At 58.4% G+C, this 25,682-nt stretch overlaps 2 pseudogenes; both read right to left on the minus strand.

Moving 5' to 3' along the window:
• Positions 1-5,621: 5,621 nt before the first annotated feature.
• LOC132243747 (E3 ubiquitin-protein ligase TRIM39-like) lies at positions 5,622-6,308 on the minus strand (annotated as a pseudogene).
• A 3,802-nt stretch (positions 6,309-10,110) lies between these two features.
• On the minus strand, positions 10,111-23,058 carry LOC132243748 (myelin-oligodendrocyte glycoprotein-like; annotated as a pseudogene).
• Positions 23,059-25,682: the final 2,624 nt, after the last annotated feature.

Consider the following 25,682-nt stretch of genomic DNA (forward strand, 5'->3'; position numbering starts at 1 on the left):
ACAGGAGAGAGTTGGCAGGTTTTGTGTTTTGAGCTGTAGGAAGGTGGCTTCAGTTCTGGTGATGAGCTTAGGTGCGTGTTTGACTATACAAACCACCTTTCAGAGCTGGGCCTATGGACTGCACTTCATCAGCCTCCTGGGCAGTCGGTACAGAAACTCCTGGACTCAATGCACACAGTGGAGCCTGGCACACTGCGCCCGGCCGGACACCTGACAGCCCAGGCACCTCTGCACTTTTACCTGTGCTCCTACACCCCCTTTCCCCCCTACCCCCCACCCAGCCTGTCCCTCCCCCCGACACCTCCATTTCCATTTTCACTGGCTTTCTCACCTGCATTGTGGGCCAGGCCAGCTGCTGGCTTCTTTACTATTCCTTCCACCCACGACCAGCTGCAGGTACTTCCTCAGCCAGACAAAGGGGTTTGCAACACTAAAGCGTCCAAAGATACATTTTTTTAAGTACTCCTTTTTTTTCATAATACACATATAGACACAAAAACACAAAATAAGCCGTCACACACCATGAATAACATCCTATGTCCAACACAACACAACACAATACTTTTACTTCTTGCTGTCAATTCCTGTATGAAACGACAGGCTCTGTGACACTTCTGTGTGGGTACCTTTGATGCCGATGCTGATGCTACTGGTTTTGAGCCAACTGAGTTATTGTACCTGCTGTCAGGTAGAGCGGAGGACCGGGCGTGAGGCTGTAGGGGAGGAGGAGGCCTCAGTGGGGCACACTGCCGTGTTGTGCAGAGGCCCCAGCACCAGGAAGGGCGCACCTTAACACACACACAGTGTCACCCACCCACATCACGAGTTTTGCCTGTCGGCAGCTTGGGGTGCAGGGCCCCAAACGACAGAGTCCCCCCGCGAGACACACACGGCTGGTCCAGCACACACTCAGCCTGGTCTAGGACACACACAGCTGGCAGGCTTTGTGACCTCAGTAAGAGCTGCCACCCCTGCAGGTTTGACCCCCTGTGTTGTAACACACAGCCATGACATGCGTTTGGCTTTCAAGAATTTGGGGTGCAGTTCCCCCAAGCCCCTACACCAATCTTCTTAAAACATGGCACACTTAGTGCTCTCCACAGAGGCTACCATCCCTACCAATTTCATCCAAATTGGACAAAAACAACCAAGTTATAGATGTTCCATTGATTCCCCATTATACCCTGTGGCCAGATCGCCGACCTGGCTTTGAAGCTTCGGAGCCACTTCAGCCGGATCGAGGTGGAAACCCGGTCTGGAGCTCCAGACTGGATCACTGCCATCCTAAGTGGCCAGATCCGAAGCTGGATCGGATCACTGCCGACTCGCACAGCCCTACTGCCGGAAGCAGCGCAGGGGACCCCGCAGTGGGCAGTGTGTTGGAGGGGGCATCTCCTCCCCCCGGTGCAGGGAGTGACCCCGGGTGGAGCTGAGTGCCAGGTCAGTGTCTGCCCACTGCTGCCGTCCCTCCGGCTGCTACGTCTCCTGTGTCTTGTTTCCACAATTTAACAGATCCAGGTGGAGTCTGCGCTGCCTCCGGAGGGGCCCAGGGAGGAGAAGCGGGAACAGCAAAAAACATGGAGCTACAGCCCATTCACACCTTTCAAACACCTTCATTTCAACCTTGATTTAGCCCATAAACCTGCACTTATTTCACCCTTGCCCGGGCCTTATCTTGCCAGAGCAGAGATCCTTGCTGTGGGGTTGCAAATAGCTGGCATATGAAATGAGACCAGCTTGGCTGCAGCCGGCCAGGGGAAGGGCTGGGATGTGGGTGCTGCTCGTTGCAGGTTGGGACCCCAGTCCTGCCCACTCGAGCACCACAGCACTGGAAAGAGACCTCGGAGTCCCGGCTGATGCAAAAATGAACACGAGTCGCCATGTGACGAGGTAATAACCAAGGCTAACCGCACTCTTTCTTGCATGGGCAGGTGCATCACGAGCAGGTCTAGGGGTAACAGGGGACTTTAGCCGAGCCCCTGTTACCAAGGGTGCAACTGTAGGCAAAACGAAGTCACAGGTGAAGGCAGGAGAGACACTCACCTCCGGGACAGGCTGCAGCGGGCTGGGGCTCGGGGCGGGCGGGAGCGCTGACCTACGGTCTCCCGGCGTCATCAGACTTCCCTCGGGGCAGGAGGAGTCACCGATCCGGCCGTACGGATCCAGGAGGAAAGGCAGGAGAGCTCGTGCCCGAGGAGGTGCCCGGCATCGCCAGAGGGGCAGCGGCTCCGGGACAGGCTGCAGGGCAGGGGCAACCCAGAACTGATGCACGCGGCCAGTCCGCCGCCTCCAGTTTAACCAGTCATTGCCTCGCCTGGCCAACCCGCCGCCGCCAGCTAATGAGATGCTCAGCAAGGAGATACATTTGTCTTTAAGTAAAATAAAGACTTCCAACGTTGGAAACAACTAACTGGGTGGTCTGCCTTATCTTAACCCACTCCTCAGGGAAGAGCATCCTTTCATTTCCCCTTCTTCTTACTTGAGGCAGGGGAGTGCTGAGCAAGACGGGGCGGACGGCAGACTCGCTCCTTCAAATACTTACAAGTATCATCCAGAAGACGGTAGAGATCTGGCTCGGAGATTTCCAGAGAGAGCGTTTCAGATGGATCAGACTCTCTCCCGGTGTCCTGCTGCTTGGGCCATGCTGGAAAAATGGCTTCTTCTCCTCCTTCTTGGCCCAGGCCCTTGTATCGCCTTTCTGACCTCAGCAGCCCAGTCCAATAGACGCCAGCAGTGTTGGCAACTAGCAAACCAATATAAAAAGCATCACTGATTACCTGGGCAGAGGAGCAGGGGCTTTTCCCTCCCCCGCTCAGGTGACCAGAGGGACCGCACCCTCGGCACCAGGCTTTTGTCACGTAGGCAGGGAGGAAAATCCCCCTCCCTTAGGGATTCGACCCCAGTGTCCCAAGCTGACCAGGACAGGTTTCTGGAGAGAGACACAGACGGTGGCATTTCTGCCACACTCCCAGTATGTCCCAGTGTCCTGTTAGGTTCCCCTATCACCATTGCCCCCCTCCCCATGTCTCGAAGCATCCTGCAGTGCCTCCGAGCAGCCTGCGCAGCGTCCAAGTCTCGTGCTGGGCCGGCTGTCACCAGGGTGTCCCTGCATCGCTCTGCTGTAGCTCATTTCCGCTGCACTTCCACATTTGGGGCCCAGACCTTGGCTCCTGCCCTCTGTGAGTCCCGTGCTGAGCACCCTGCAGGCCTCTGTCTCTACACATTGCAGCTCTAGAGTGGCCTGCCAGAATACTGGGAGGCACTGGGGATACTGGGAGACACACACCCTCCCCTTCCCCCACGGGATGCCCACCCAGGTGCCCCTCCGCACCCCCAGGGCTGGGCCAGGCAGGAGCAGGTCTGGGCCCTGCCTCGCTCCTGGCACCTCCCACAGGGGCCAAACCCAGGACTGGGGCAGGGCTGTGCTTGTGGGCCACAGGCTGCAGGGCCCAAGGCAGGGCCCTGGCACTGGGGAACAGGACCATGTTTCAGGGGTCACAGCTCTCCTGGCTCTGGGACAGCCACAGACCCAGCTCAGTCCCTGGCACCAGCATTGCCACGGGGTCCATTGTCAGGGCCAAGGGGCTGGGGGGCACTGGGCCAGTTACCACCATGGCCAGCAGCGCACAGTGGGACAGCTGCATCCTGGGGGGAGAAGGGCTGTCACAGAGGACCTGGGCACCTGGACAACCCCGATGCCCAGAGAACCCAGTTGTCTCAATACCCTCCCAGGATCTCCCATTAGCTCCAGTGCTCTCCCAGTGCCTACCATTATCATCCAGTGGGTCACAGTACCTGCCTAGGGACCCCCGTTACCCCCATGCCTCCCAGTATCCCCCAGTGATTCTCAAATGAGAAACAGAGCAAGAGCAGACACAACCCTTGATCCCCTCTTTGAGGAGGGGGTGACACTGAGTGGGGCCCTGCTGACACAGGCATGTGTCTGGGTCCCTCTGGCCATGGTGCATCACAGGGAAAAGGATGTGGAGCTGTTTCTTTCTCCCCCTCAATCCCTGGGGCAGCAACTGGCTGTAGATCAGGATCCTCCTGACTCTGCCCATCAGAAGTTCCCACGGGCCAGCAGTGATGGGCACCAGCACAGACTGTGATGGAGGCACACAGGCAGTATCTGGCCCAGTACAGTGGAGATGTTGGGGTGAAAAGGGACTTTGACATCAGTTTGATCTGGGTCAGTGCTTCCCATCCAGGTGTGGTGAGCTCCTTAGCTCTGGTAGATGTGCAAACACCTATACGCGATTCACAAAAGCAACACAAAGCTTAGCAATAAGAATCCAGTGTCAAAACCATTTCTGATCCATTGTGGCCTTTCTGAGTTCTTTGCACCAGAAGAACTGCTATATTATTTTTCAGTAGCAAAGCAAGTGAAAAGGAAGAGCAGGCATTTTCTGAGGGTGCCTTGAGTCTAATGAGTGGGGATCTTGACTAAAAATATTGGAGAACTATTGTTGTGTAGTGAGAGAGGCAGCTAGCTCTGTTAGCGTGAAGTCCAAAGGAAGCAGGATAGAGATGCACCTTATAGACTCAGGAGGCCACAATTCCTGGCCCATGGCCCAGATCTTGCCTGCAGAGCCAAGTCATGCATCCCCACAGGTCCAGTGATTCGGTGATGGTGGTTATTTTGGAGATGTTGGGAGCTGTAGACAGTAGCAGAGTGCAGTAGGAGACTGGGACATGTGCCCTGGGCACCAAACCCAGGGGCAGGAGGTGAAAAAATACTAGTGGCTACACTGCCAGGAGCACTGCTAGGGATGCTGATCTCCCCTCCCTGCTGCTCCCCACCCCCAGGCACCCTGTACCCTGGGCACTCAGGCACAACATGACATGTGCTGGGCCTGGGACACTAGTGCCGTCCGACCCACATGAGGCCCATGGTGTGTGGCTCTGGACTCGCACACTAGAAAGCTTGAGCACCACCAGACTTACTGAATCCCAGATGCATCAGCTTTCAGGAGCAAGTGCTCACTCATCAGAGGGTAAGAAATGATGTGCAGAGAGCCGGTGTACAATGCAAAGTTATTTATTTTAAATATAAAAGGGAATAGTGGGAGGGGAGAGAAGAGGAGGGGAGAGGATGGGGTCAGGGGGGAAGGGAAACAGTGCTGAGAGAGGCAAACAAATTAACAAAATAAAAACCCCAAAGTGATTGTACTGATGTTAGTGAAGGATGAGAGTTTGTAGACAGTCCCTCCCAGGGGGGTGCTATGCATGTGGGCATGTATGGCACCTGCCCCCAGTGGCTGGGGAGAGCACGGCTCCATCGGCGGCTGCTGCACCCCAGTGGTGGTTAGTGGGGAGCTCTCAAAGATGCTGTTGGCACTGTTGGCGGCAGGGGCGGGGGTGGTGGGGGTGAGTGCTGACCTGGGGTCAGTGAAGACCCACAGGCATCACCAGCAGCATCAGTGGCGGCCAGGGCTGATCATGGACTGCCTGCAGAAACTGCGAACAGTGTCGGTGGCACCTTTTTGCAGGGAGTGCACTGCAATGCTCAGGGGGTGCACGTGCACCTGTGTGCAGCCCCTAAGCATCGCCCCTGCATTTGGGGATTGGGAGATGACACCTGGGCCTGGGCAGCACCAGGGTCCAGGCTGGATCAGCTCCTGTGTTGGAGACCCCAGCCCTGACCCGCCAGCCTGCCCCCCACCCTGGGGATGCCGAGGGGCTGGCAGTCGGGGCGCGGGGAGGGGACAGTCTGTGCCCCCCGCGGGTCATGGCAGGGACAGGGATTCCCTCAGGGCTGGGCTGGGACCGGGCACAGGGTCAGGGGAGCCACGTTGGTGCCCCCAGCATTGAGACCAGGACTGAAGAAAGGGCGCAGGGTCCCGGAGAAGGTGTCAGTGAAAGTGAAGAGATGGGACCTGTTGGTCACATTGTAAAATGAGACCTCGCCTCCCTCGTAGTCCAGGAAAACCCCCACCCGCCTGGGGTGCACGCGCACGGGGAGGGGGGTCCAGGGGGAGGTGCAGGGCTTGTGTCCTCCATCTTCCAGCCACACGACCCAGTATCCACGGCCAGGTGACAGCGTGATCCCCCGCTTCCTGCACACAGACTCCCTGCACACGCCCACGTACCACTGTCTTGTCTCCCACCTCCACCTCCCAGTAGCGCCTCCCGTCCGTGAACCCCTCCGAGCCCAGGACACAGGGACAATAATCAAATCTCTCCGGGGTGTCGGGCACATGCTGTCGGGTGTCTCTGTGTTGTACACATTTCCGATCCTCAGACAGGACGAGGTTGGGATGAGCCGTGTCCGGGTCCAGAGTCACGTCCACTGGAGAGAGAGTCACGGGTCAAGGTCGGGGCAGGCGGGTCCCCAAAATCACAGAGAATTCACCGCATCCCAGGAATCGTGGGTCAGTCCCTGCTGGGAAATCACCATCGCCCCAAGGGGAAATGGAGAGAACAGGAAATGGCCCCAGGGCAGAGAGGGATGTTCCCACCAGACCTCTTCATCCCTGGGGCAGAGTGGGGGCTAGAGGGCCGGGTGCTGCACCCACAGGGGGGAGGAGAGAGGGGCGGGTGCCATGGGGTGGGCACCAGGTGGGGGAAGGGCATGAGATTATGTCATACCAGCAGGTCCCTGTCCTGCCCCTCCCCCACCCCAGGCTTGGCTGCCTGGCCCCACTAGCACAGCTCGGGGGTGATGGGGCAAGAGGGGCAGCGCCTTCCCCATGAGCTGGTGCCACAGGCGCTGTTGGGAAGGGGGTGAGGAGGGGCAAGGAGGTAGACTGGAGGGACAGGGGGGACGGGCTGGGAGACAGCAGGGAGCAGAGGGGCCCAGCAGAGCAGCCTGCCCGGAGGAAGGGGTGGCAGGGGGAGCAGAGGGCAGGGCCCAGGGGTCTCTGTGCTCTGGGCCTGGGTCACTTGGTTTGCGGCTGACAGCTGGTTGGTGCCTGCCCCTGCCCATCCCAGGCTGGGCTGCTCTGCCCCAGCGGGGACCCCCATGTCCCCAGCCCTGTGGGCACAGGACTGCAGCCAGGGCACCCCACAGCCAGCGCCTCCCCAGAGCCCAGCCCACGCAGGGCCATGCATGGGGCTGGGTGCACGGGGTGGGGAGGGAAGGGGAAGGGCAGTGGGGAAGCACTGACAAGGGGACTAAGCACCGCAGAACAGGGCCCATTGCTCATGACTCTGGGGCCATTGAGTGAGGAGAGGCATTTCCCCTCCCTCTGGGCTCAGCTGCACCAGGCACAAGTCCCAGCTCACCCCTGTTGTGCATCTGCTCTAGGGGTCCGCGCTGCAAATACTGCACTGGGCCAAGGACGCCCTGTGCAGACCAGCCCTGGGGCACTGCTGGGTCTGGGGCCTTCTGTCCCCGGAGTACTGGATAACCCCATGCCCGTGGGGCCCAGCTGCTGTAGGCCAGCCTCCATTGTGCCAGATGCTGCACACAGAGATGGCAGTTTTGAAACACATCTGAGTTACACTTGCTCTGGGGAAACACTTGGAAACACTTAGGAGCACAAACTCCAAAGGCTTCTGATAGGACATGGATAGGCCAAGGAAACAACAGGGGACCCCCAGCACTTATGGAAGGGCAGGATGGGGAGGGTGAGCAGCTTGGGAGTGGGGATCTGTTCAGAGTACTTCAAAAAAATATCCCCTGTGCTCTGTTCCCCAAATCTGCTGTGACATTTGCATTGGAAATGTCGCAGCAGGAGGAAATTGGCCCCTGCTCTCACCCAAAACCAGGCAAAAAAACAAAGACGGCTCCAGCTGAACCTCTCTTCCCAGAGTGTCTTGTCTGTCCCCAAATGCACAGCCCCCTGCATGCATGGGCAGACCCCCCAACACACACACGCATATACAATTCTTGCAGGGACTGGCCCACAACCCCAGGGAACGTGTGTGCTCTCCATCCCCTGCTCACTCAACAACCTGCCAGAGCCAGGACCAGAGCAGGGCTGAGGGATCCACGCAGAGCTCGGGCTCGAGCTCTCACTCCCCGATCTGGGCACAGAGTGGCCCAGCGCAGTCCCTCCCCACAGTCACTCTGGCTCCGGGATCATCTGACCCACAAGGGACAGTGACAGCTCTGCATGGCTGGGCGTGTGCATCCGTGTAAGGAGGGAGGCATGCTGTTTTCCTGAAGAGTCTCTTCCACCCATGACAGCCCCAGGGGTCACCCACACAACAGAGTTGACCTGGGCTATCAAAGCCATTTAAGATCTATGGGACTGACCCTCCCAGACCCAGGCACGTGTGTACCAGACCCAAGTGAAAGTGGATGCTTGGCTTCAGCTCTGTGCGGGTCAGGCCTGCACTGACTGCTGGTTTGCACCACCCTGGGCACAGAACAGCTGCAGGGACCCAGGCATCTGGGTTGGCATCTCTTGCTGCCTTGAGGGGCTGGTGCTTGCACTGGTGTCTGTGCTCTCTGGGCAACCCCAGGCTTGGCTGAAGCCTCCTTTCTGCCCTCCCTGCTGCCTCAGGGAAGGAGCAATGAAGCCCCTTCCTGGAGGGAGGAACCTGGAATAACAGAAGTCACCGTCCAAAGCCCAGGAAACACACACGGCCTGAGCAAGAGCTGCCCGCGGGAGAAGGAGAGGGGTTTCCCTGGGCACTAAAGGCAAAAGGAGCACCTGGGCACAGACTGGCGGCAGCTGGGAGACGACATGGGTGTCAGGGAAAGAGAGCGAAGGACACCAGGAGGAAGCAGCAGGGAGGGAGAGACATACTGGCTGCGTGGCTGGGAGAAGAAGCCCTCAGCCAGCAACCCCTCAGCCGGGCAGCCCACTGCCGCCCTCCCTGCCGCACAGGCTGGCTCCTGCCCTGTCGCTGTTGCAGCACTGGGATGTGGGTGCTCAGGCTGTGCTGGGAGCCATGGTTGGGAACAGCACCTTGCAGCCAGGAGCCCCCTGAGACCAGTCCACTGAGCAGCCTGCAGAGCAGGGCCCATGGGGGTCGGGGGGCTCTGCTGCCCCTCCCAGGCAGCCAGGAAGGAGGGGAGCAGGGCTGAGCTGATGCTCCTGCCAGTCAGGGCCCCTGACTGCAGCATCTCCTCCTTCCCCAGCCTGCAGCCAAGCCCCAGGGCCAGAGCTGCCTAGCACCTGCAGACTGTGGCTCCATCCTCTCAGCTCTATAGCCCCCAAAGCAACACGACCCTCCTACCGGGCTTCTCTCTCCTGACCCCAGCACCACAGATCAGTCATTTTCTATCTTATCATCCAGGCCAGATTCCCTTCCCCCACCCTCCATGCTCTGCTCTTGCCCCTTCCTCACCCTGCAGCTCTCCAAGCCCCACTGACTTCCACACTCCCTTTGTGTCCATCTCCCCTGCTGCCTGGGCACTAAAGGCCCAGATTGGGTGCAGCTCCTCTCTCCCTTGGCAGAGATCTCACACTTCTGGTGGATGAGGTTTGGAGCCTTGTTCCTCACCCCAGTGACCCTAAAAATAAGCAGCTGTCCTGGCCCTCTGCCCACTACCTGCCACTGCACCAGACAGAGAAGGAGGAGTGGTGAGACCCATGGATGGTGTGGCGGGCCAGTGGGGGTGTTCCTGCGCTGAGCCACCTGCATCACTGCACCCGACCAGCTACCAAGCTCCAGGTGTGTCCCTGGGGTGCCTACGCCTGGCCATCCCCTTTCCGCAGCACACCCACAAGCCTGGGGAAATGCTGCCACCACCCGGACTCAGGTCTCTGTCTGGGCCCTGTGCCACCCGGGATACACAGGCCCTGTAGTCCTTGGGGATCTGGGGTGCTTCTATAGGCCTGAAGCACTCCCCTGTCACCTCCTGGGCAGGGGGGAAGTAAAAAGCTGAGCCCACCTTAGCAGGTCCCTTCCATCTCAACCATGTACCGTAAAGCTTGCTATAGCGGATAGCTTTACTGGGTGGGGAGGGGAGGCTCAGGGAGGGGGACAAGCCAGCGAAGTATCCGAAGAGCACATCTGAGCAAACAGAAGCAGCCTGGTAGCCTTGTGACACGCTCCAAGAACAGCGTTCCTGGGTACGTTTCTGGTAAGCTACTCGCACATGGATCTGGAGTCTGAAAGAGCTGCACAACCCGTGTGCCTGCTCCATGTTCCCAAAATATGTCCCCTTCCCCTTCCTCATGTGGCCCCTTTTATACACCTGTTGTGACCTCATCACTAAAATCCCACCACCAGCAGCCCCGCTGGCTGTGGGCCGATGTTTCCAAATGACATCAGCCCTTGCCAGGTGAGATGGCCAGTCACATGGCCTGCAGTGGCAGGGACACTTGAGACAAAGAGAGCAGGTCCTCCTGGGTCAGGCATGTCTGCAGCCCAGGTCCCAGCTCAGTGATAAATGAAACATGGCGGGGGGTGGGGGGGAGCGCTGCCTGGTCACAGCAGAGGGGGACTGGAGGGGCGATTCCTCCACTCGGTGACAGCAGGGAGCAGCTTGACCCCTCATTAGCAGGAGGCTGAAGAGCCCCGTCCAGGGCAGCCCCACTGAAATTGGTTGGCCGCAGCATTCCCCCAGAGCAACTTCTCTGGGGAACGTCCTGTCTCCTGTGCACACAGGCAGGGACATTGTGACTCCGCCTGGTAGTGCTTGCGAGGGGTGTCAGGGCAGAGCAGAAAGCAAAGGTCCCTGGGGAGACAAGACCAGGAGTCTCTGATGAAGCATTGGCTCCACTTACCTGCATATTGTCGGGCTCCGGCAAATTCTGAAATAACCAGAAACCAGAGGTCACACAACCAGGCACAAACCCCACAGGACACATGTCAGTGGAAAAGACACTGCAAAAACCAAAACCACAACTTACCCAGCTCTGCCAAGGGTCTCAGGAAGGAAAGGGGAGGAGAGCAAATAAAGTCACGAGTCAGTTAGTACCATGGTTGCCAACTCTCTGTAACTCTACTGGTGTCCCATAAAATATACAGTAAAAACCACGGGCCCATAACATTTGTGAAAAATTTGAGTCCTCCATAAATAATCGATCCACAGGGAGCTTGATAGACAGGCAGAGCACAGCACTGTCCCCGGTGTCTGAGCGGGACCTGAGCGCCCTGCAGGGAGCTCTTGTCAGGGCTTTGGGGCTCGCAGGAACCTGCCTAGACCTCTCCTCTCCCCCAGCCACGTGCTGCTGCTGGGTCCAATGGCTTGCCCCTGTGTCTCTCAGATGCCCACCTCAGAGGTACGAGGAGCAGGGTGGCGTGGCTGGCAAGAAGCTGTAGGACAGAAGCAGGGGCCAGAGTGGGTGGAGGTCTGTGCCAGAATGGGGGTAGCAGCGTTGGTGAGGTACACTAGGACGTGGACTAGGGCGGGGTGTCATGCCATGTGGGGCATGGTTAGGGGTGTCAGAGTGTGGGGGTGATTAGGGGCCCCCTGGGGTGGGGGCATCATATCGTAATACCACTGCTGCCATCAAGCAGGATTGGCAATCCAAGAAATTTTTTTCCATTTAAAATCTTCCAACTTCATACTGAAAACCAAAGCTTTCTGCTACACTTGGTGTTGATCCCCTACACATGAATCCCACTCTTGTCACTCCCTCCCAAGGCCTGGCAGAAGGGCTGAATTTACATTATGTGAAACACAGATCAGTAAAAACATATGTCTTTAAAGAAAGGGTGTCATATCAGTAAAAGCTTTGTAGATGGTCAGTAAAAAAAAAATAAAAAGGTTTGAGGTGGAAAGACTGGTCAATAGCCATGATCTTTACTGACAAATCTGCCCCCATGCTGAACACACCCCACATCAGCTTCAGTGGACATGCTGACTGAGTTCAGACTGCAGGATCGGGACCGCAACCCTTTGCCTTGGATACTGCTTTGTAGCCCCTGATCCTGAGATCTCCCCATCCCCTCTGGGAAGTGAGAGGAGCTGCCCCAGGGACATCACTCAGGTGCAAGGAAACATTGGGAAGAAAGCCCTGAGCCATCCCCAACTCAGCCCTTTGGGCAGAGACAGGGCAGACTGACTAGAGCGGGCCCTGCCCACACACCCAAGCAGTCCTCAGCAACAAGGGGTGCTCAGCTGGTGCGAACAGCACCCCCCGCACCAGCACTATGCCAACTGCCCCCATCCTGATGTGGGGGTGTGGGACAGTGTGTGGGACTGGACCCTTTCATACAGAAGTGTCCTTGTCACAAGACCTCCCTGGAGATGGAGAGGGACGCGTGGCTGGGTACCAGGGTTTTGCCAGTGAAGTCAGGGGGTCAGGGGGGCAGTAAAAGGCACTTACCTTTCATTGCTTCATACTTTGCTGCAACGTGAAAGAGAACGAGAATTAACCTGGAGTTCCACAAATTCCCTGGCCCGGGCCCAGGTGCAGCAGCCTCTCCCCACCCGTGGTCATGGACAGACACTGCAGATCTGTGCTCCAGGCATCAAGCCGAGTCCAGCCCAGGGCCATGCGCTGTGTGGGCAGGACCCGGCTCTGCTGTCCCGGCTGCCTTGGGCACATCCTCTTCACCAGGCTCTGCACAGACACCCGGGCACCGGGCTCAGCTGCCTGGCTCCAGGACGCCCCACCTCTTATAGCACCTCTCCAGCAAGGTGACTTGTCCTCACTGGGCTGCCGGGCACTCCCCTTCCACCCTCCCTGCCTGCCCTTCCACCACCTCTGCCAGGGCGCCTGCCTCCTCTTCCTCCCTCTCTTGTCTTCTGGGGGTTTCTCCAGAGCTCTGCCCTCAGTTGCCCTTCTCCCCTCACACTAATCATCACTTCACATCATCTTCATCTGGCATTGCGTGCTGACAGCTCTCAAATCCACCTCCTGGCCCGGGGGTGCATACTACCCCCTCTCCCCTGCCACCAGCCCCAGCCTGGCTGGGCTCACTAGCCTGTGCTCTAGGCTGTTTCCTGCTCACTGCAGGTGGAGGGAGGCTGAAGAAAACTCCTCCTTTCCCCTCCCAGCCCTCCTCTCTCACTGCACACAGCAGCACACTCAGCCTCACAATCTCAGGGTGTCTCAGACTCCTCTCCTTTTGCTTTGCAACCCTCCACCCCAGCCCCTCTCACTCCTGTTCCCAAATCCTGCTCCTCCATGGCCTCATGATCTAGCCTCCCCTAAATCCTGACAGCCCAATTTCTCACCACCCTCCTCTCAAGCTACACCTAATCCAGCCCCTCTAATCTGTGCCCCCCATATGCATCCTGCCCCTTAGCCCCTGGCTCCTGGAGAGACAAGCCCTGCCCCTGGGGCTCCCACGCAGCACTGCACAGGGGTGGGACAGAGCAGCAGGCTGGGGGTGCTGGAGGATGAGGTTTCTTGGGGAGCTCCTCAGCACACATCACACACAGCTTCTCCAAGGAGAGCCCTGAAGGCCTGCTGGGACACCAGCTGCAAAACAGGAGACCTCCCCCTTCCCTCCATAGGGAAATCCATGAAGAAAAGTTACCTTTGTCTGCACGGCGCCTCTCTGAAACAAACAGCAGGAGAGACGTGTTACACAGATGGAGACTGGACACAGTGATGAAGAGCACCAAGCAATGGCCTTTCCACTGTACCTACACACACAGGGGCTGTCCCTCACTGTCCCCCTTGGCCACAGCACACCTGGGTCCCCAAACCCACTGCACTCAGCCTTGGTGAGGCTGCAGCTGGAGTACTGCATCCAATTCTGGGCTCCACAATTCAAGAAGTATATTGAGACACTTGAGAGAGTCCAGAGGAGAGCCGTGCACATGATCAGAGGGCAGGAGAATAGGCTGTATGAAGAGAGGCTGAGAGCCAGGGGACTCTTCAGCCTGGAAAAGCACAGGCTCAGGGGGGGCGTGGGGGCAGCTTATAAGTACATGAGGGGTTTGCATCAGGATGTGGGGGAACATCTGTTCACCAGAGCGCCCCAAAGAAAAACAAGGACCAATGGTCATAAACTCCTCCAAGACTGTTTTCGGCTGGATATAAGAAAAAAAAGTCTTTACTGTCTGTGCCACCAAGACCTGGAATAGACTCCCTCCAGAAGTGGTGCAGGCACCTACTTTGTACTCATTCAAGAAATGTTTGGATGCTTATCTTGCTGGGATCCTTTGAACCCAGCTGACCTCTTGCTCCGGGGCAGGGGGGTGGACTTGATGATCTTTGAGGTCCCTTCTAGTCCAAAAGTGTATGAAATCTCTGAAACCCTTTGCCCCTCCAGATGGGGTGAAAGGAGTTGTCAGCAACTTATGGGGGAAACACACTGCAAGGGGGGTGTAATCAGCCCCCTCCCAGAGTTACACACCAAGGAAAGCTCAGGGGAAACTGAAAAGAAGCTGCTGCAGGCTGGAAATGCAGATACAGTCCCTGAACATCCTGATCTCTGCCCTGCTGTGATTCCCTAAGGAGGGGGAACCTTTAAAGCATATTTAATACTAAGTTCCCTTGGTTCAGAACTGCAGCCCCAGTCCTACATTGATCCGGGCTGTGGGACTAGTACCTGGGGTCCGGGCAGGGCAGAGTTAAGGCTGGTCGTGTGCTCCAGGGTAGAGTCCTGCCCCTCGCCCCACTGCAGGCCACAGAAGGGCCAGAGCCCAGGGGATCCCATGTGAGGAGGGATCCTGCTATGTACTGGCCAGGTCTCCCTGTCTCCTGCAATGGCATGGACCAGGGAGTGTAAAGGCTGCTCAGGGCGGTGGGCTCAGGGACCCCTTCTGCAATAGTCACCGTGCTGGTAAAGACACTGGCTTGTTCCCGTGAGAGCTGGTCTGTGTCCCCAGGAGCAGCCCTTCAGTGCACTGCTGGGGTCTGCAATGGAAATGCGGATGGCCCTTAGCTGGGGACAAACCAGGCTGTCACTTGGCCTGCTACAGTCAGGCAGGCACTTTGGGCTCTGTCTCCTGAGGGTCCCTGCATAGACCTGAGCTAGCTTAACTGAGCCACGGGGACCACTGAGGAAAGCACATTTCTTCTGTGTTTGGACAAGAGTTCAGCACACGTTCCCCTGGGACGGGCAGGGGCAGCCGTGGCCCTGGGGCGAGCGAGGGGCTCCCTGTGCTGTGAGGGAAGCCGTGGCCTCCCTTCAGCTCAGGACAGAGCTCTTGGTTGCTTCAGCTGCAACCTAATTCCTGTCATCCTTTTGGGACTGTGGAGTCATTTAGTACTAAACCAAGTGCTGCCAGTACTGTGCAGTCCCAGAGATGCACGGTTACTTTTTTTTGACAAGCTCTGGCAATGTAGTTCATCACTATGGTGATATAGTGTTGGCATCATGGTTTGTGCCCACTGATGCTATGTCGTACCGACAAGCTACGTCCCCCTAGCTCATTGCTTCAGTGACGTAGTGTCTCGTGTACACGCGCGTACTGTCACACGCACGTAAGGGGATGGGCCGACACAGACAGGTTTGCATCAGCTTCCCTGCGCACCACGTCCCTGCTGCCTCGGACTGACCTGCTCCAGGGCATGGTGCAAACTGCCCCACTCTTTCCTATCCCCTCCAGGACCTGCTCTAAAGGTCTCTTCCAAAGGAGCCATCCCCCTGCCCGGTCCCCTCTGACTCCTGCCCTTATGGCAGGGCTAGTTGAAGGTGATGCTATACTGGAGAGAGACTGGCCCAGGGGGGCTGGTTCCCTGCTCATACTGAAGGGGGGAGTTATCTCCCAAGTCAGCTTGGCCAAGACTGTGGGCTGGTTGGTTCCAGTTACTGGGATCATCGGGCATCTTTTACCCAATAAATTCTTGCCCCTGCAGGTGCCCAAGGTGTTGGTTGGGCCGTTGTCTCTCCTGCTCTGGGCCAGACTGTATGCTCTCTATCTTGGTGGTTTTTTCCCACTATGGGAACCTCTCCCTGGGGTCAGAAGTGTTTGTGTGATGCAGGGGAGCAGGGCCTGGATGGCTTTTGTTGTGCACCCTTCTGGCTAAACATCAGTTGTGTGACTGCCTGTGGCCACAAGGCACTGCAGTCAGGGGCCCACGTGGGCCCTTCCACTCTTGTGTCCCTTTGTCCTCATCCCTTTCCTGCTCTTTTCTGTGTCCATCCACTGAGCTGACCTCGAGGCTTCTGGAATGGGACTGAGGAAGATGAAGTGGGTCAGCAACGGGAGGCATGGACCTGGGCTGGATACCAGGTGGGTGCATCCTAGGCCAACCCCTGGCCTTGCAGCTAGTTCCTGCCCCTAATTGTGAGGACAATGGAGAGTAGCTGCCCCTGGGACCAGGGTAGAAGAGACATGTCCATGAGGGGATGGGGCAGAGGGGCCTTTGTCCAGCACATGCTCATGTCAGCCTGGGCGTAGTGAAGGAGGTGCGGATGGACCTGGGGGCCTGCCCTGGGATACAGTCCAGCAGGACACGGAGGCATCGTCATGCCTGACAGTCACTGCTCAGCACAGCTGGAGCTAGAGCAGCTGGGCCCAAGCACCAGTCCTGTCTGAGAATGGCCTTGCATGTCCCGAGTGCGATTTCTGTGTTTCCACAATTGGAGACACCGGGTCAGGTCACAGCCATTGGCAACCCTAAGACCCTGCTCTCACCCACAGGCTCCCTGGAGACCAGGGAGCAAACCAGCAGGAAGCCCCCACAGTGCACGAGACACACTAGCACACCAGCATGCGGTGCAGCCCGTTCTTGTGGGGCGATCTCAGGCTGAACAGCCCTAGCTTTGAGGAGAGAATTGAATTTGGGAGAAACACTTTTTTTTTTTTAAATGAAAAGTGTTCATGTCCCAAATCAAATCAGTCAAATCAATTCCAAATCCATGAGTCATCCAAGAACCACATGAAACCTTGCTACCAGCAAGCATCTCCACCCCTGCCTGGGGTGTCAGATACTTCCAAATCCTTTGACAGGCATCCTCCGTGCAGGCCCACACCAAGAGGATTGGGGTTTGGATGTCCCTGAGTTTTGCTTGCCCTCAGCTGTATGGCCACAGAAGAAAGTGAGGGAGGAGTCTCCCATTTCCATAAAGTCCTTGTATAGCTGAGATCTTCCCACTGGAAGACAAAGTGGGAGACTAACTATGCATTACATCCGTCAGGGTACTGCCTCCTGCCAAGAAAGTGGTTTTCTCCTGCAACTAGGAAAACCACTTCCATGGTAATGGTGTTTCCCTGCAACAGGAAAAACACATTAATAGGCTCCCAGCACAGAAATCCTCCCTCCTCATCCATGTTTCCAGCTGAGCAGCACAGATCTGGTGGGACAGCTCGCTGCAGTGTCATAGTTTTATAGTTGGTAGTGTCCGAAGGAACCTCAATAAATCATCGAGTCCAACCCCCTGACCCGTGTAGGAAAGAGCTAGGTGTTTGTCCAGTCTCCTCTTAAAGACCCCCAAGGTAGGGGAGAGCACCACCTCCCTTGGGAGCCCGTTCCAGATTCTGGCTACCCTAACCGTGAAGAACTTCTTCCAGATGTCCAACCTAAACCTGCTCTGTGTATTTGTGGCTGTTGTTCCAGGTTAGTCCAAGGGGTGTCGTGGCAAACAGAGCATCTCCTATTTCTTGCTGCCCCCTCCCCACCGATGAATTTGTAAATGGCCACAAGATCACCTCTCAGCCTTCCCTTGCATAGGCTGAAGAGATCCAGGTCCCTCAATCTCTCCTTTAAGACCTTACCTGCAGGCGCCTAACCATATGAGTGGCTCTGCTCTGGACCCTCTCAAGGTTATCCACGTCCCTCTTGAAGAGCGGTGCCCAGAACTGGACGCAGTACTCCAGCTGCAGCCTGACCAGTGCCAGATAGAGGGGGAGCATCACCTCCCTGGACCTGCTCATCATGCGCCTGCTAATACATGATAAAGTGTGGTTAGCTTTACCGATCACTTCATCACATCGACGGCTCATATTCATCTTGGAGTCAGCTATGACTCCGAGATCCCTTTCTGCCACTGTGCTGCCGAGAAGGTCATCCCTCAGCCTGCAGGTGTGTTGGTGATGCCTTCTCCCCAGGTGCAGCACTTTGCACTTGCAGTGTTCGGTCTGGGCTCTTCACCGAGCTCCAGGGCTGTGAATCCACGTGGCCCCTTTCCTGGCTCAGATGTGGGGTCTGGCCTGCTCAGAGACTTCTCCCACAGCTTCAGTCCATCCCGGTGCTTGGAGCTCCTCTCAGAGCAGTGGATGGAGCCCCCGTCCATCCTGTCCTGTCCCATCTCCGAGGAGCTCACCTCTCCACACAGTCACCCCCCTTTCTTACGTTACCTGTCACACGGTGCTGCCGCCAGAGGCAGAAACTGCCCAGGAGAACGACAAGGGGCAGAATCACGGCCAGAGCCACCGCCCATGGGAAATAGGGACCTGCAGGAGAAAGTGGCATTCACGTGGCAGCCCTGTGTGAGCAAATGCACAGGGCTGGGGGCAGCAGTAGCTTTCCCTGGGATCCTCCTCATGGATTTCAGGCCAACAGGCCTCCCCCATGCTTGATGCTTAGCACACTGGGAGCCCAAGCTAAAGACTAGCTAATGCACCTACTGTCCTGCCCCTGCCTGGAGGCAGCAGAGTGGTCACTGCAGGAATAAACCAGACCCAGCAGCACAACCCCTGCAAGCAGAAGCCTCTGCCAGCTGGAGGCAAGAGAGATAGTGACCTCCCTTCCTCAGGGCATCATGGGACCCTCATGGGAAGTGGCTCCTCATCCAGCAGGTCAGCAAAGACAAACAATGTCCCTTCAGTCCAGGGTTACAATACATCTGGGTTTTCCCAGACACGTCCTCTTTTGGGGTCCTCCCATCTCTGTCTGGGTCTTTTGTTTTTAATATCACCAAATGGCTGGGATTTGGGATTTTGCTCTGCTCAGCACCGAAGTTTCCCCCCCGCCAGCACTGGGCTGCAGCAGGGCAGGGGAGGCACCGGCTTCTCCGGCAGGGAGGGAGCTGGGGAGGGGAGCGGGGAGCTGCGTGCCCTCCAGGAGACACTTGCAGGGCTGCGGGGAGCAGGGGGCTGCAGGTCGGGAGTGACGGGCACCGGGGCGGGGAGGCAGGGGACGGTGGGTCAGGAGCTCAGGGCACAGGCAGTGCCAGAGGACTGTGGGCTGGGAGTGATAGGCAGCTGCAGGGCTGAGGTGGCTGTGGCTTGGGAGCGAGGGGCAGGGCCAGGGCACAGTCATATCTCTGCCCCCCCGCAATCATATTATACCCCCTCCTTCCTGTCAGGTGCCCTCTTTTTTGAAACTGGAAATATGCTAGTCCTGCTTCAGTCAGAGGCTGAAAGCTGCGATCTGTGCCGGTGTGAGGTTGTCCTGAATCTCAGTGTGACCCCTCATGCCAGGCGGCGCAGGCTGACCCCAGGGGCGCAGTCAGGACTGAGGTGCTCGAGTGCCATCAATGCAGCCCACAGACACTGTCCCCTGCAGCGCTGCAGGCACAGAGCGAATGCTGGCCGGGGAGCCAGGCCCCCTTGTCTGTCCCAGCAGCTTGTCCCCAGGGCTCTGCCGACCGTGTCCAGCCGTGGCCCTCGGGGGACTCCTGCTCCTGCTCGCTCACCCCAGCAGCTACCAATGGACCATGAGCAAATCTTTCCTCACTGTTCTCCCAAGGCCTTTGAACCTCTTATATCTCCTGGCTGCAGTAGACTTGGACTCAGTCAGACCTTGCACCAAAGGCGTCCCAGGAGAGTGTGTGCAGGTACCAGGAGCAGGCTGGGAGTGAGCCATAGTGTGGGCAGTGCAGGTCCAGGTGCAGGGTTATGGGGACGAATCCCAAGGAGCAGTGAGGTCTCTCAGGGGATGTCTGCATGGTGCAGCACGGCCCCATGCTGGGATTGCTGTGCAGACTCTGTACGTGGAGCCCCAGACCCAGGAACATCCTGGCCCCCTCACACTGTGCCATGCCTGGGGGGCACTGCTCTGTGTAGGGGGCAGGGGGCAACTCTGGGAGTCCTGCCCTGGGGTGAAACTTTCACAGCACAGGCTGATGGGAAGTCCCAAACTGCAGCCCCTCCCCTGTCACCCTATTAGCCTGGTCCTGCCTCTGGGCTTGCATCTCCTCTCTCCTTCCAGGGCCCTGTGCCTCGACAGAGTGAGGCACTCAGAGCTCAGGAGCCAAGACTTATGGGGTTCACCGTGAGTGACCATTATGTTAATGTGCACCCAGGGAAATGCACCCTGAGTCTCCTTGTGCACTCAGCCTGAGACACCTCCGAGGGTTTCAGAGTGGTGTCATGCTGAGCACCTGCCTTTGAATACCAGGCCCCGTCAGGTGACTCAGGTGGGGCACTCAAAGCTGAGGCACCCCCAGTCTTAACTGGTTTCCTAAGGCACCCCCAGTCCTAAGTGGTTTCTGCCCTGGGTCCTCTGCGCACCAGGGCTGCTTTGACAGCTCCATGTGCTGCGCATGAATAAACTCCAGAGTAATGTGCCCCACAGTTTATTTGTGAGCATTAATTGCACATGTAGCACCACCCGGTGACTTTTTCAGCTAGAGAAAGCTACTGGCTAACTGGAAGAACTTCCCTTCGTTATACACATAGTCTGTGACACCATTGTCAATCTGAGCAACACGCTGCACCATGGCATCTGCTCTAAGGCAAAGGTGTGGTGTGGTCTGGACAGGGTGGGAGCCCTGGGGATATACACCCAGCTGTTGTACCACAACTCCTGCACCTGCCGTCTCAGTCCCAGCGGGGTCCCTCAGCCCTTCACCTCCTCCCAGAGCAGAGAAACCCAACCCATGCTCAGCCTGGCACCCCAGCCCCTCCTGGAGAAGCTCCAGTGCAATTTTGCCCTGCTGCACACAGCTCGGTACAAGCAGTCCTCAGCGCCCTGGGTGGGAGCAGCGTACGGGAGACGGTCATTTGCTGTACTGATCTACAGTCACTGTGCTTGCTTGCTTCCCTCCTCAGACCTGCTGAAGATGCTCTCAGGGAGCAGGCACCAACTCTCACTAGCGTAACTGGGGCCTGATTCTGCCTATTCCTCCACCCCTTCTCCCTCTCTCTCTCAGCCCCTCTCCATCCCCTGCCTCTGCTCTCTATGCCACCTCTGCCAGCATGGCAGGCACCAAAACTGCAGGCACCGGAGGCTGAGAGAAGACTCTGGGTGCTGACAAGTGAGTAAGTGTCACCTCCCCCTGAGCCCAACAGCCCCATTCAGGACACTGCGGGCGGGAGCAAACAGCAGAGGCACTGACCTGTCACCTGCAGCTCCAACAGAGCGTCACCTGAGGAGTCATTGGACTGGACGAAGCAGGTGTACAGCCCATGGTCAGAGCGTCGGACGCTGCGTATTCTCAGAGAGACGCTCCCATCGCTGAGGTCGTCCTTCACAAGTTGAGTCCTGCCCCGATATGCAGGCATCTGCTGCCCATCCTGATCCTGTCCACCTCGGTACAAGTGCACGTAGGAAGAGAACCCAGGCTGGAGCCACCGCACCTCCATGCTCTCAGCGCTCATGGGGGCAACAGGTGGCAGGGGAGGACAGCATCCTCTCCCATGGTGACAACAACTGGCTGGCCTGGTCCAATCACTCTGAACTGGGCTGGGGAGCAGAGCAAGACACCAGAGAAAGGAAGAGTCAAGAACAACATGGGTGCAGCTGCAACAGGGCAGCAAAGTGTGAGCGTGGACAAGAGCAAACCTGCATCCCCGCAGCCTGGCTCCAACGGGCACAGTGCAGCATGGGAGCTCACAGCAGGGCCTGTCCCTGCTCCCATTATCATTGGGTCCATTTTCCGGTGCAGACACAGCCCCATAATGAGAGACGGGCACTGTAGGGGAGGGCAGCTGCCTGAGGCCCTATGCACTGAGGGGCAGCACCTCTTGCTGCCCCCAGGCACAGGGGAGGGAACCAGGGAGGTAGGGGCAGGGGGTGGGGCAGGGCTGGGGTTTCAGGCCACACCTTGTTCCAGGGGTCAGCAAGCCAAGCCTGGCACACAAGGCCATTTTGCTCAGCACGCCACTGCCAGCCCAGGCTCTAAGCAGCTGCTGCCACCCACGCAGCCCGGGCTGCTCCCAGCAGGAAGGTGGGAGGCTGCAAGCCCTGCTGCAAGCAGGCTGGGCTGCACTGGCTGGCTGCAGCCAGGAGGCTGCAAACAGCTGCTCTGGGCTCCAGCACGTCGGCACTCTGGCACCTGCCAAAGTAGACATTGTGGGGTTTTTGGCACTCAGGCCAAAACACATTGCCTACCCCTGCCTTAGTCCATGAGGCTGCAAGGGGTGTCTGAGTCCCAGGCAGGCTGCAGTTACATTTCAGAGGAGACAGACTGGTCAGAGCGGTGGAGCAAAGACTGAACATGTTCACCAGCTACTGAGAGCCAGGCCAGTGTGACAGACCACAGCCCAGGGGCAGTAAGTGCCAAGGGGCAAGGTCTCTACAGAGCAGTGGATGCAGGGCAGGAAGGGACAGGAAGGAGCAGGGGTTGGGCTGGTGCAGGGAGGGAGGGTGAAGCGGAGATGGCAAGTCAGCAGCTGGGAGATGCAGGCTTGCGGGGGGCGGGGGGTCCAGAGGGGGAGGGTCAGTGTCTGGCCTGGGCTGGGCCTGGATCCCGTGGGGGCAGAGGTGGAAGCGGGTGTCAGGTTCACATCTTGGCTGTGTCACAGGGCAGCAGAGCTCAGTCAGAGAACAGCCGTAAATGCCACGGGGACGAGAGGCACCTACCTGCCATCGGATGGTGAATCTGGAGTGCAGCAAGGAGAGCGATGCAGCTGGGCAGGAAGGGGCTCCCTTTGGGGCCAGTGGGGAATGAGAAAACCTCTCTCTGCATAGTGATGTGGCCTGGGCAGCAAGGGAACACACAAATCCAACATACGTGTGCACAAGGCTGTGCCCACTGACCATGGCACCAGGACAGCTGGCAGGATGTGGGGTGCAGAGGGAAGGGGCTCTCCAGGAAGGCAGCCTCACACAGCGGTGTGGTTTACCCAGCAGCAGGACCTGGCACCTGTGCACACGAGCGCCTGCCCCACGGAGCTGCCCTGGTGCTGCAGCAGTGATGGGGGCTGGAGAGGTGCCTGCCCGGGACAGACCTGCAGGGACAGGGCTGGGGTGTCACCAGGCAGCTGGACCCCCATCTCTGTGCACCCTGAGGTGTGACTGACCCGGGCTGGCCAAGGGGTGAACGTGGCCAGGGAGCAGCCCTAAGAGCCCTGGCTCCTCCCCGTGCCTGCTGCGGACGGGGTGGCAGCAGGAGCAGCTTCTGCTCCCCAGGGAGGGGCTCTGCCCTACCCCAGGGATGGCAATGACCCTGCGGGCACCACAGGAAGAACCGGTCTCCCGGGCACTGCCAGCTGGTCTCGGGGTGGGAAAAGTAACAGGGAAGTGCCAGCCAGGCCCCTTTCCCGCCTTTCCCTCCACACACATACTTGTCCCTTAGCAAAGATATTCAAGTTCCCTCAAAGACACAGCCCTCCAGGCTGCCAGAAAACACCAACCTCGGAGCCAGCAACTCCGCTCCCCAGAGCACTGACACCACCGGCCCCGTGCTCCAGGGACTGCTAAAACATCATCCTCAATGGCCTTTGTCCTGTCCAGCTGCCAGGGCCTCTGCTCCCAGCAATACCCTGAACTCCCTGCACTGTCCCAGTCTGTCCCCGGTGCAAAGGCCCCGTGTCCCTCCTGCACCCACACACTGACACCCTGAGGAGTTGCAGAGCAGAGCGGGGCTGCACCGCGCCAGGAATACGTCCAGTCTCTGTAAGGGTCACACGAAGTGCTGAGCTGAGAGAGCCGGTCTGGGCCTCTGCCCAGGGTGCTGTGGGACCTCTTCCCTACAGACACAGAGATGGCTTGCATGAAAGCAAGGGACCCAAGGCAGCCAAAGCAGATCACAGCCTGTGCCTTAGTCCCCTGTGTCTGCTGCCAGGAGCTGGACAGGGGACTGAGCAATGGCCTGGAGGCAGTTCCCCCATGCAGAGCCCACATCTGCACGCACTGTCACAGCTGGCTGCCCGGCATCTGCTGCGGGGTGGAGAGGAGGATTTGAATCTCCAGTCTGAGGGAGCTGCAGCCCAGTGTCCCCGTCCCTGCTTCCAGCGCACAGCTGTCCCCACCGGGCCCAGCCCCAGCCCTGCGCCCCCATGGTTTTGGAGGAGGACGCACCAGCTGCCCGGTGGAAAGAGCGAGCTGGCAGCCGAGTGCTGGGCTCTGAGGCGCAGTCTCACAGAGGTACCCACAACTGGGCTGAGCCAGGAGGTCCTGCATCTCCCTCTGCCCCTCAACCACATCCAGTACTCGTGGCCCCCATTCCCATTACTCTGTCCCTGTGCGTTGCAGGGCCAGGATGTGGAGCGGTTTCTCTCTCCTGTAGTCTCAGAGGCAGCAGCTGGCTGTGCATCAGCCCCTCCTGCCCCTGCCCATCAGTAGCCCCCACAGACCCCGCAGGGACAAGCTCCGGCACAGGCTGTGATGGGGGCACAGGCAGTGTCCCAGGGTGTGAGCCCTGGCCCTGGAGGGGCTGCGACACGGGCTCTGCCCGGGGGGATTTGCCAGAGGGAGGAGAGGAGTCTCCCTCCAGGCTGGTGCTTTCCTCGAATGAGGTGCCAGGATATGGGCTCAGCTTGCCAGCTCAGTCCTGGGCCTCAGGGCTGACATGGCCAAGTGCCCAGCCCTGCCCAGGGCCCAGTGGGCACCGAGTGTGCTGGGAAAAGGGGCGGTGAGGGGAGAAGCCAGCAGAGATGCGGTGACCCTGTCTCATCACAGGCTCAAAGCCCACGTGTGGGGCACTGGGGTGGTGGGAGAAGTGGCTGCAGGAAGCACAGCTCTCCAGGGAAGGGGCCTGGGGTCACCGATACGGGGTCAGGGTCACTCACCTGCGTGTCCTCAGACTCTTCTAGTCCTGCAATCAAGAGCAGAGAGGTGAGGATTCACACAGCAGAGACACCACAGCAGGACCCAGCGCAGACACGGACAAGCCCTGCTGTCCCCAGTGGCCAAACCCCTGGGGCTGTCTGGAGCTGGGGCAAGGGGGAGTCGGGCTGCAGCGTTTGCACTCAGGTCCCTGCACCAGCCGGGGGAGAATTGAACCCCCACGACTCAGGGAGCCCCAGAGGGAAGGTGTCCTCAGCAGCACCAATCCTGCCCCACTGGCCTGGCCCAGAGGAGGGGTCATGGTCCTTTCTGGATGGGGAAATGTTGGCATCGCATTGCAGCCTACCAGGGGAGTCGGTGTCACCGTGGAGTCATCACTTCTCTGTGCCCTGGCGTCTGGCGCCTCAGTTCTCAGCCTTCCTTCCCGGCAGCCCAGACTTGCCCCTCTGCGTGTCTGGGTGCTTGTGTGTCCAACCGTTGTTATCTCACAACTACACACACGCCTGGGGCAGCTCCAGCCCGGCCCACCCACGGGCCTCGTCCCCACAGCACCCAGCTCGGCACGGTCCCACCGCAGATTAGGGCTGACGAAGCACCAGCTCCCCCTCGGCGTTTTCTGACCTGCGGCCCCGACACTCATCCCCTGCTGGGCTTCACTCACTGGGACAGGGATTTTACACCACCCTGAATCTCCCTGTGATCCCACCTCTCGCATCCAAGATGGACAGCAGATGCTTCAGCAATTCCCCCACCGCTGGGTCCAAGGACTGGCATTTACAGAAGTAGATGGTACCACGGTCACTTCACTGATGTAGCAGACCTGTGTGTGGTCTCTGTGGACTGAGATATGGGGCCACGGGCCCTCCTGGCCGTGCGGAGGGCATTTCCTGGACATTTGGAGCATTGCTATGGAAAACAAAGGAAGGAGAGGAGTCTCGGCTGTGAGATAACGAGGTAGGAGCTGTGGGGCAACAGGGCCCTCAGGAGTCCAGGTCGTAGCGGACATTATCTGGTGGTTTCTGCTGGAGTCAGGAATGTATTTCCTCCAGCGCTGCCCACCGCCTGCCTCCACCCCGCCGTCCGTACCAGGTTTGG

This window comes from Alligator mississippiensis, chromosome 11, assembly GCF_030867095.1.
Source record: "Alligator mississippiensis isolate rAllMis1 chromosome 11, rAllMis1, whole genome shotgun sequence".
Lineage (NCBI taxonomy): Eukaryota > Metazoa > Chordata > Crocodylia > Alligatoridae > Alligator > Alligator mississippiensis.